Source organism: Stegostoma tigrinum, chromosome 12, assembly GCF_030684315.1.
Source record: "Stegostoma tigrinum isolate sSteTig4 chromosome 12, sSteTig4.hap1, whole genome shotgun sequence".
Taxonomy (NCBI): Eukaryota; Metazoa; Chordata; class Chondrichthyes; order Orectolobiformes; family Stegostomatidae; genus Stegostoma; species Stegostoma tigrinum.
In genome coordinates this window covers 48,037,575-48,045,790 of record NC_081365.1, presented here as the reverse complement: position 1 = coordinate 48,045,790, position 8,216 = coordinate 48,037,575, and positions in this window count along the sequence as shown.

Below are 8,216 nucleotides of genomic sequence, written 5' to 3'. Positions count from 1 at the left end.
TTTAAAGTTGTGGCTGTGTTAATGAAAATTGTTGTTTTAACTGAAATAATTTAAAGTGAGCATAAATCCCTTAAGAAGCAATGTTTAAAACATAGTCAAGTTACTTCACACATTTGTCTCCTGGAATCAAATGTACACATTGAAATATTGTACCGTATGTTTGCAGTGCTGTACAGTATACACCTAGCTGAAATAAGTTGTAAAATTGACTTTATACATTTGACAAATTAGGAAGTAAATATAAATAAATATATAAATAAATTATGTTCACCTTATTTCAGTTTGGTTCTATCTAGTGGTCAGATATTGGTCAGTGCAGGAATTGTAGGTGCGGCAAATGTCCTGGAACTTCAATGATGAGAGTGGGAACAAGACTGGGGGGAAGAGGACAAGATGTAGAAGCTCTTGAGGTGGTGGCAATAGAAACCAAGGACTTTAAAAGCAGAAATGGAGGATGGGAATGGGTTCAGAGCAAAAGCAGAAGTGGTGATAGAAATGTTATACTCAAACACAAATTACTAAGTAGATGCAGTTTACCCATCCAATTAACAATGTTGACTCAAATCAATGTTGATAGAAGCAACTTTAAATGAGAGCTTACTGTTGTTTTTCATAAATTTGGTGTTGTCCTTCATAGCAGTTTGCTGACATTTCTTTAATCAAAGCATTCTTCAAGGAAAAATGGCATCACTTTGTTTTAGTGACAGCGACAATTTTTGATCTCAGATGTTTTGTATGCTTGATATTTAATAAAGGGGTAGCTGGAAGAAATTTGTAACTGTGTATTTGTTTTTGGTTAAGAAACAATCAAATTAATTCTCAAACATAAAAAGGTGTCCAGAATAACAGTGGTAAAAGGCATGAGGTTGTGCTCACAGCATTTGGTCAGAAGAGTGCCATTTGCTTCCCTACCCCTCTTTCCCAATTACACCGTCCCAAAGGTCTGCACTTTTGCCTACTCTGGCATTGAAGTTGCCAATGACAATTAGTTTGTCTGCTGCAGCAACCCTTGCGAAAGATTGATCAAGGCTGGAGTGGAATATCTTCTTGTCCTCAGCTGCTGTATCGAGTCTTGTTGCATATGCACTGAATAAATGCCAGAGCATACTGGTTCTGAGCAAGGGTGAGTTGAAGTATCATGAGGTATTCATTTATTTCACAGGGGGTGTCTTTGATTTGGTCCACTAGTTTCTTTTTGATAGTGAAGTCAACTCCATAAATGTGGCACTTTTCTTCATCCTCACCTTTCCAGAAAAAGGTATAGCCCCAACCTTGCTCTCCGAGCTGTCCTTGCCTGGCCCATCGGGTTTCACTCAGGGCAGTGATGTTAATATCACAGCGCCTGAGTTCCCAAGCAACGTGTGGCATTCTGGTCTGTCACCAGCAGAACTATCTATAAGGAGTCTGACTTTCCAAGCGCCAAACTTCATCCCGAATGTGTGGAAGGTGCCTGTGTGAGAGGTCCTTTAACATAAGGAAAATACTGCCCAACGGGTTACCAAATGGGTTTACAAGCACAAGGTGTTGGTCCAGTGGCAAGGTGGGGGTTGGGGGGGGATCCAAGACAACTGGAGATAAAGGAATGCCGTTTGGCCTTAGATTGCCTGCAGCGGAGTTTAGACAAACAGTTCAGCACAACCTCCTCATCACCAACTGTTCCAACAAAGGGACAAATACATGACAACATGGCAGCACCTTCACTTCAAACACTGGCACCTCCTTCACTATGTCATTGACAGAGCGAGGGATCAGACACACATCAAGATCATCCATGCCATGACAGGAGGTAATGACTGCTGGACAGACCATCACCTGATCCAAGATCAGCATAAATTTAGTCCTGCCGCAATAGAGAAGCAGTGCCCCAAGGAGTTCAAAACTGAAGTACTCAAAGACCTGGAAAAGATAGCCTCATACAGCCACCTCATATCCACAAACCTGGTGAACTTTGGCAACACTGAGTCACAGGATTCCAACAGCTGCTGGTCTAGTCTCAACGCTGCCATCATCAATGCCTGCAAAAACTCACTCAGTTACTTAACCAGGAAACACCAAAACTAGTCTCTCTCGACAACTGAAGACCAGGGTCCAACAATGGACCCACAACGTAACAAATTGGTGGTGAATGGAGAAAGCACCAGAGGTCCAACAAAAGTTCAACAATCACGATGTGCAGGGTGTTCCGTGTATTGTCAAATACCCAAAGCCCAACCCCACTGCTGGCCAATGACACAGTGAGTTTTATCAAAGAAACCATCAAACAATACTGGGGGAGCACTTCAGAGACCTCCTCAATCGAGGCTCTGCTGCTGATATGCATATCCTTGTCTGCACCCCACAGCATGTCGCAAGATCAGCAGCACCCAGTCCCACACAAAGTAGAGAAGGCCATCTGCCAGTATAACAACAACCAGGCTGCTGGAGCAGATGGTATTCCCAGTGAGGCATCGAAGTGTGGGGGCAAAGAGTTTTTGCAACAGCTGAACAACCCTCCAGACCATCATCAACAGTCAACAGAGGCATATGAGAGCATGGGTCTCACCCTGCACATCCACAAGACAAAGGTCTTCCAACAACCTGGCCTGGCATTTTGAAGTAAAGCCCCAAAGATCACAGTCAGCATGGAGGCTTTAGAGAACATTGAGCAGTTCCAATACCTCATGAATGTCCAGTCAATAAAGCAGTTATTTATGAAGAGATCCAGCACTGCCTCCAATGTGCCAGCACAGCCTTCGGCTACTTGAGGAAAAGGGTGCTCAAGGACAACAACATCAGGTCCAACACCAAGTTCATGGTTTACAGAGCTGCGGTGGTTTCTGCCCTTCAAATTGCTCTGTGACGTGGACGATCTACAGCTGGCACCTCAAGGAACTGGAGCAGTACCACCAATGCTGGCTAGGCAAGATACTGCAAACCTGCTGGGAAGAAAGGCACACCAACACCAGCGTCCTCAACCAGGTCAACATGCCCAGCATTGAGGCAGCGACCACCCTTGATCCATGTCATTTGTATGGATGCGAGACTCCCCAAAGCAGGGGCTCTACTCCCAGCTTCAAAATGGTAGGCAAGCCCCAGCCAGATTAAGGAAGCACTTCAGTGAAACCCTCAAGGCCTCACTGGCGAAATGCAGCATTCCCACCGATACCTGTGAATCACTGTCCCAAGGCCATCCAAATTGGAGGAGGAGCATCAAGCACCTAAAGACTTGCCATCTGGAAAAAGCAGAAGGCAGGAGAAAACAGGGTAAGGAGCACATTGCCTCATGCATACCCGGCCTACCCTTTCCCGCAATCACCTTCCACCCCAAGTGTGGTAGAGTCTGCGGAAGACATGTTGGATTGTACAGCCACCTACAGGCTCACTCTGAGAGTGGAAAAGAGTAATGGTACCACCAATTATGATGAAATGGGCTAACCAGTAGAAAGTGGTAAACATGAGAAGGGAGAGAAAATGGCTATTAAGCCTTAGGAGATGGATTTCCATTGCACACATTAGAAGCTATATTGTATACACTCCATGAGGTTGGCAGCTCAAGATTAATCTTTGGGTCTCATCTTAATAATTTGGATGTGTTGCTGATGTCTATTATGCCTCCAGAGTAATTTATGAATTAATGTTATCCAATGAGGACCAGACACCCTATCCAGCTCAAATCAATGTCAAACCACTTGCTGTAGGTAATACTGCAGATTGTGTGGAGTGCAGAGGAGCTGATTGCAAAGGTCTATTTTAAGCTAATTATTAAAATTATTCTTCTTTGAAGGTGGCTTCCAACAAGCAATTTATGAATAAAAACAAAGTTGCTGGAAAAGCTCAGCAGGTCTAGCAGCATCTGTGGAGGAGAGAAAAAGAGTTAACATTTCAGGTCCAGTGACTCTTCCCCAGAACTGAGGAAGGATCACTGGACCCGAAGTGTTAACTACTTTTCTCCTCCACAGATGCTGCCAGACCTGCTGAGCTTTTCCAGCAACTTTGTTTTTGTTCCTGATTTACAGCTTCTGCAGTTCTTTAGGTTCTTAACCAATTTATGACTATCTGATTTGATCAGGTATATCAAATTCTCTTAAACAACATAGGCCTACTGCTGTAAGGAGGACACATTTTTTAATTGTTCCTAAAATGTGCTAGAACTCTTTTTAAAATTAGTAACAGTTTCCAACGTCTGTTTTAGACAGCCCCCCGTACGTTTGTAAAATGCCATATTAGAGAACTGTATCTCCAAGGTGCAGGAAATAAGTCTAAATTTGTCTCTGTATTTTTAACCATTAGCGATACTACACATATCAAATGGAAAAGCCCAAATCCTGGAAATCCCTCTCCAACGGCATTGTGGTCAACCCACAGCAGCAGTTCAAGAAAACAGCTCACTGCTACCTTCTCCAGGGCAGCTAAGGACAGGCAGTAAATGCTGGTCAGCCAATGACACCTTCACCCCACAAATGAAAAGATAAAAGAAAAAAAACAGACAACAGGCTGTTTTATAATAGGTATAAATTTTTCAAAGGAGGGTAAGGAAAGGGAGGCAGTGAGGAGAACAAAGAATATGTTGAGAGCAGACAACAGAGTGGCGCAATTGTAGTATGGCGCACTGACCTCTACATTGCTGAGGCCAGACACCAACTCTCCGACACCTCCTCCAACTGCCCCCTGGATATTGACCCCGTCCCCGAGCACCAAACCATCATCTCCCAAACATTCACAACCTCATCACCTCAGGTGACCTCCCACCCACAGTCTCCAACCTCATCGTTCCCCAGCCCCACACTGCCCACTTCTATCTCCTTCCCAAAATCCACAAACCCGCCTGCCCTGGTCCACACATTGTCTCCACCTGCTCCTGCCCATTGAACTCATCTCCACCTATCAGGGCTCCATTTTCTTCCTCTTGGCCCAGGAACTCCCTACCTATGTCCATGACACCACCCACTCCCTCCACCTCCTCCAGAACTTCCAATTCCCCGGTCCCCAACACCTCATTTTCACCATGGACATCCAGTCCCTATACACCTGCATTCCCCATGCAGATGGCCTAAAGGCCCTCCATTTCTTCCTGTCCTGCAGACCTGACCAGTCCCACTCCACCAACCTCCTCATCTGCCTAGCCGAACTCGTCCTCACCCTCAACAACTTCTCTTTCAATTCCTCCTACTTCCTACAAAGGGGTGGCCATGGGTACCTGCATGGGCCCAGGCTATGCCTGCTTCTTTGTAGGTTACATGTAACAGTCCCTCTTCCGCACCTATACCAGCCCTAAACCCACCTCTTCCTCCGTTACATTGATGACTGTATCGGCGCCACCTCATGCTCCCAAGAAGAGCTCGAACAGTTCATCCACTTCACCAACACCTTCCAACCCAATCTCAAGTTCACCTCGACCATCCCCAACACATCCCTCACCTTCCTGGACCTCTCTGTCTCCATCTCAGGCAACCACCGAGAAACTGATGTCCATTTCAAGCCCATCGACTCCCACAGCTACCTAGAATACACCACCACCCACCCACCTTCCTGCAAAAATTCCATTCCTTATTCCCAATTCCTTTGCCTCCCCCGCATCTGCTCCCAGGATGAGGCATTCCACTCCCGCACATCCCAGATGTCCTCGTTCTTCAAATACAGCAACTTTCCCCCTGCAGTGGTCGAGAACATCCTCAACCGTGTCTCCCGCTTTTCCAGCAGCTCTTCGCTCACACCCTGCCCCCACAATAACTGCCAAAAGAGAATCCCCCTAGTCCTCACATACTACCCCACCAACCTCCGGATACAACGCATCATCCTTTAACACTTCCGCCATCTACAATCCAACACCACCACTAAAGACATTTTTCTATCCCCACCCAAATCTGCCTTCCGGAGAGACCACTCTCTCCAGGACTCCCTTGTCCGCTCCACACTCCCCTCCAACCCCACCATACCCGGCACTTTCCCCTGCAACCGCAGGAAATACTACACCTGCCCCTACACCTCCTTCCTCGCCCCCATCCCAGGCCCCAAGGTGACTTTCCACATCAAGCAGCTGTTTACCTGCACGTCTGCCAATGTGGTATACTGTATCCGTTGTACCCATTGTGGCTTCCTCTACATTGGGGAAACCAAGCGGAGGCTTGGGGACCACTTTGCAGAACACCTACGCTCAGTTCGCAGTAAACAACTGCACCTCCCAATCGCGCACCATTTTAACTCCCCCTCCCATTCCTTAGATGACATGTCCATCCTGGGCCTCCTGCAGTGCCATAATGATGCCATCCGAAGGTTGCAGGAACAGCAACTCATATTCCGCTTGGGAACCCTGCAGCCCAATGGCATCAATGTGGATTTCACAAGCTCCAAAATCTCCCCTCCCCCATCCCAAAATCAGCCCAGCTCGTCCCCGCCTCCCTAACCTGTTCTTCCTCTCACTATTCCCTCCTCCCACCTCAAGCCACACCTCCATTTCCTACCTCCTAACCACATCCCACCCCCTTGACCTGTCCGTCCTCCCCGAACTGACCTATCCCCTCCCTACCTCCCCACCTATACTCTCCCCTCCACCCATCTTCTCTATCCATCTTTGGTCTGTCTCCTCCTCCCTATTTATTTCAGAACCCTCTTCCCCTCCCCCTTTTCTGATGAAGGGTCTCGGCCCGAAACGTCAGCTTTTGTGCTCCTGCGATGCTCCTGAGATGCTCCTTGGCCTGCTGTGTTCATCGAGCTCCACACTTTGTTATCTTTGAGTGATGTCAGTTAAATGGGAGGAGCCTCCTGATTCCACAAGGTGGCGCAGTAGGCAAAGTTATCTTGCTGCATCAAAGTTACTACAAGCTCCTTTACTTCATTATTGAAGTTATTGCTTGAGGAAATCAGACTGGCTTTGTTTCTTTTTAAGTATGATTGCTGATGCCAGATATGGGCTACAAATATTCCAGTGTAGAACATAGAACAGTACAGCACAAGAACAGGTCCTTTGGCCCATCATATCTGTGTCGACCATGATGCCCTTCCAAACTACTCCTATCTGCTTGCTCATGGTCTGTATCCATCTATTCTCTGCTTGTCCATGAGTCTGTTAAATGCCTTTTAAACATTATGATTATATATGCTTCCACCACCTCCCCTGGCAGCACATTCCAGGCACCTACCACCCTTTGTAAAAAAAGTCTTTCCTCACTTATTTCCTTTAAACTTTTCTCCTCTCATTTTAAACCTATGCCCCCCAATATTTTACATTTCTAACCTGGGAAAAAGACTCCAATTATCCACCCTATCCATGTCTCTCATAATTTTATACACCTAGTGTTTAGAAAATACAGAGATGGAACATTCACAGGCCTATTTCCTGTGCCCTAGGGATACCTGAGACTCACCCAGTCCTCTATCACAATATGGAAGCCTGGTCCAAATTTCTTTGAGTTAAGCAAATTCCACAGGATACAGCACAAAGTCTTCCGACCAGTGCAAAAGAAGGCCTGGCTAAGAATCCAGATTCCCTTAGATCCATATTAAGGTGTCAGGACAAGGAGGTAACGTGGTTTAGAAAGTGTACAATTTATTTGCCTTAATTAGTTCAGGCATAGAGATTAAGAGCAGAGAGGTTATGCAGGAACTGTATAAAACTTTGTTTAGGCCACAGCTAGACTATAGTGTGTTCTGGAATCCAAATTATCAGAGGGGTGTGATAGCATTGGAGAAGGTTCATAGGAGATATACCAGGATTCAGATACCTGGGCTGGTGAGTTTCAGTCATGAAAAGAGATTGGACAGATTAAGGTTGTTTTCCTTCGAGCAGAGGAAGTTAAGAAGGGATATGGAGAAGCATAAAATTATGAGGAGCACAGATATGGTACATTGGAAGAAACTTTCCTCTTAATAGAGAGATCAATAACCAGGGGCCGTAGAGTTAAGGGACAAAAGGTTAAGTGGGGATGTGAGGAAAAATGTTTTCACCCAGAGGGTCGTGGGAATCTGGAACTGCCTGCCTGTAAGGGTTAGTAGAGGCAGAAACCCTCATAACACATAAGAAGTGTTCAGATGGGCACTTGAGATACCATACCAGGCTATGGGCCAAATGTTGGGAAAAGGGGTTTGAATAGTTAGCTGGTCATTTTTGATCAGTGCAGATGTGATGGGCTGATGGGCCTTTTTTCTGTGCTGTAGATCTCTATAGCTCTATAAGGTCTTACTTTGTTGACACACTTGGAGTGAAGGAGAAACCTTTCCTAATTGATACCTTAGTATAT